Genomic DNA, 3,373 nt, shown 5'->3' on the forward strand with positions numbered 1-3,373 from the left:
CATTCGTAGCAATATGGTACTTCGTGATCAGACCAGGTATTAAAAACCCTAAAATAGCCATTACGGGCTTATAGCTTTGTAATTCTAGCATTTGGGAAGGCAAGACAGGATGATTTTCAACCTGGAGGCCAGACTGGACTACACAATGAAACTGTGTCTCAAAAAAACAAACAACAAACAAACCAACAAACCCCCCCAAAGCGGGGTGGGGGTGGCGCACACCTTTAATCCCAGCACTCGGGAGGCAGAGACAGGTGAGTTCGAGGCCAGCCTGGTCTACAAAGTGAGTTCCAGGACAGCCAGGGCTACACAGAGAAACCCTGTCTCGAAAAAACCAACCAACCAACTCCCCCCTCCCCAAGAAAAAACCACAAAACAAAACAAAACAAAGCCCTCCGAGTAAGAGCTCATTAAATACTGAAAGCATTCATCGCAGACCTAGGTCATTTCATCTTCCAGACCACCACTGAACACATGAGCTATAGTTATATTTTTTGTCTTGTTATTTTACTTTGTAAGAAATTAAATTCCTAGAAAAAGTCTCTTTATCTGCTTTTCTTCATTTGTGAGTCATAACATTCCAAAAGCAGCCTTTCAAAAATCTCAATTCCTTCAACTGATTTCAAATATCAAATTCCTTCAAATTATAATACTACCAACTAAAACACTTCGATGCTGAGACTAATTGTGTTAGATAAAATCTGATTGGAATTAAAACCCGAAGCAATATTCCACCACTTCCACCCTGTGGATTATAAAAATCACATTACACTAATTAGCAAAAGATACTCCCGACGAGGATGGGATTCGAACCCATGCGTGCAGAGCACAATGGATTAGCAGTCCATCGCCTTAACCACTCGGCCACCTCGTCCCAGAAGCTTACTATTTCCTGGCAGTTATAGGGAGTAGTCACAGAGTGCTGTGACGCAATATCATGGAAGTCGCCATTTTGTACGTAAGCCAACAGTGCGATTGTTTACTCTGCAAACAATCGAAAGAAGATGGCCATTCTCAGAATAATAGAGACGAAGAAAATTCTGTAGAAAAGGAGAGAAACCCGAGGGAACTTAAGTCAGCGCAGAGGAGGACAGAGAAGTTTGCATATGTCTTAGGGGCGGGGCCGGTCTGGAGCCGAAAGGGTGGGGTCTGCGCGGCGCGCAGCACTGAGCATGCGCATCACTCGGGCGGTTAGATTTGAATACTTCACGGACGGTGGCGGGACGTTGCGAGGTGACGTCCGACTCCGAGGAGCGCGAGGACCCCAGACAAGTCAGGCAGGTGGTCCCTGGCGGGTCAGAATGCTCCTTTTTGTTCTGGGCTCCTGAGTGGGCTCGGGTTCTGTCTGAGTGCTGAAGGGCGGGCGCGGGTTGCTGAGGTCGCTCGGTCGGCCGGGCGGTCTCGGAAAGGCCCTGCAGCCGACCGGAACGCGCGAGCGCCAACGGCCGGCCTCCCTCCATCACCTGCACCGCCGCGTTTCGCCTCTCCTTTCCCAACGCCGCTCCATTCCCCACTCGGGCGGGGTCGTCTCGTCTGCGCCGTGGGCCTCCGGGCTCGCCCCACCCACCATCTTTGGTCAGGGCTCCAGGATCTGGTTCCCCGGTCTCTCTCCATCTCCCTGTGGTACGTGTTTCTGACCGACGTTCCCTGCTTCCGTGGTCTAAAGGCGGTGAGTGAACCGCCTTTATTATTATTCTAGGCTCCGTCCGAGCACAATAATAGAGTTTCGGGTTTCTGCAAGTCCAACATTAATAAAGACAACATTGGTGTGTTAGATTACATAAAATTCCTTTCCCATCCAAGAGGCTTTGGATTCCGTTTGGGAAGAAAAATATTGCCTACTGCAATTTTTAAAACACGTTGTGGTTTGACTTAAGCTCATATATTTGAATGCCGAGTCAACAGAGAGTGGCACTGTTTGAAAGGATTAGGAGGAGGGGCGGCCTTGTTGGAGGTGTTGTGTTTAGGGGGAGGTAGTGGGGGAGGGGTGAGTTTTGAGGTTTCTAGAGCGCTGCCTGTTTGTGGACGTTCTTGGCTACTCCTTCAGCATTGTGTTTCCTCGCAGGTTCCCCGTGATGACTACTATATTAGTATCTAAAACTGTAAGCAAGACCCCAATTACCTGCTTCCTGTTATAAGAGTTGTGGTCATGGTGTCTCTTCACAGCAACAAAAACGTGACTAAGACAGAAATTAACAGAGATAAAGCATGTAGTTAAAAACCAAAGCAGCAGTTTATTCTAGACACTAAGGTTGAAGTTAGTTCTCATTTCAGTTAAATTGGTTCAGTTGAGTCTCTTGGATGTCTCATAGGTTCATTGTCTTGTGCTAAAGTAGACTCCATGGAGATGGCATTTCATTGGTCAGATTGTTGGAGGGATGATTTATAAATAAGATATTTGGTCATTAAATGTTAGGTTCAAGCAGTGTACTTCTTGACTATATGAATGGCTGGAAACCTTACAAGATGATAGATGTAAATGGAGTAAAATGTTTGGAATGGTGATATAAATGATGTGTTTGATGCTGAGAATACTAGAAGGTACTGATTCCAGATACTGGATCGAACAAGCATTTCCAATAGAGTTTTCTGTGATAATAATATTCTATATCTGCATTGTCCAACATGGTATCCATTAGCAATCATTTTTGGAGGACTTAAACTATGGTTATCAAAGAAATGTAGTATGGTTACCAAAAACTTGAATTTTAGCTTGTTTCATCTTAATTTTATTGTATATAATCATTCAATTTGACAGTATTGGTCTAGAGTCTGTATCAGTGGAGAATTTGGAAAATGTTTGCTGCATATTTTGGTTGTATAAATTCAGGAATGGACAAAGAGCCAGATAGTATTTAGGCTCTACTTGCTGCAGGTCAGTATGATGGTCTCTGCTACATGATGTTTTGGTGGTGGTGTTTATTTTCTTCTCAAAGGCTGTTTTGGCCCACTTTTGGTCTGCAGACCCCTGGATTATTTAGACTGGTGATTCTCAAACTTTTTGGTTCAAACAGTCCAAAAGAATTACTTAATAGCCTCATTTTTATATAACTTGGTTCAATAAATTTAATGAGTATGTCCTAACAACTTGGTAGCCATTTTATAAGTGTAAGTTGAAGGAAAAGATAATAAACTTTTTTCTTAAGTAATCAAGTGACTAATTAAGCCCACTAGCTTTTATTCATACCAGTTGCCAAAACTCTTACTTCACAATGATACATTATTATTCATGGTAATGTAGATAGATACTATTTTGAATTAGTTCCTGCAGTGCCTGATAGATTTCAAGAATGGCTGTTTAAAAAACTAGTAGTATCCAAAAACCTGTAAGTATATAAGTAAAAACCTGTAACTATATGCTATAAGTATACCC

General features: G+C 43.2%; 1 non-coding gene across 1 annotated transcript; it reads right to left on the minus strand.

The window, feature by feature from the left end:
- Positions 1-792: 792 nt before the first annotated feature.
- Positions 793-874, minus strand: Trnas-gcu. The gene has a single exon. It is a non-coding gene; the product is annotated as a tRNA-Ser (tRNA).
- Between the last annotated feature and the right edge of the window lie 2,499 nt (positions 875-3,373).

This window comes from Mus pahari, chromosome 3 (genome assembly GCF_900095145.1).
Source record: "Mus pahari chromosome 3, PAHARI_EIJ_v1.1, whole genome shotgun sequence".
Taxonomy (NCBI): Eukaryota; Metazoa; Chordata; class Mammalia; order Rodentia; family Muridae; genus Mus; species Mus pahari.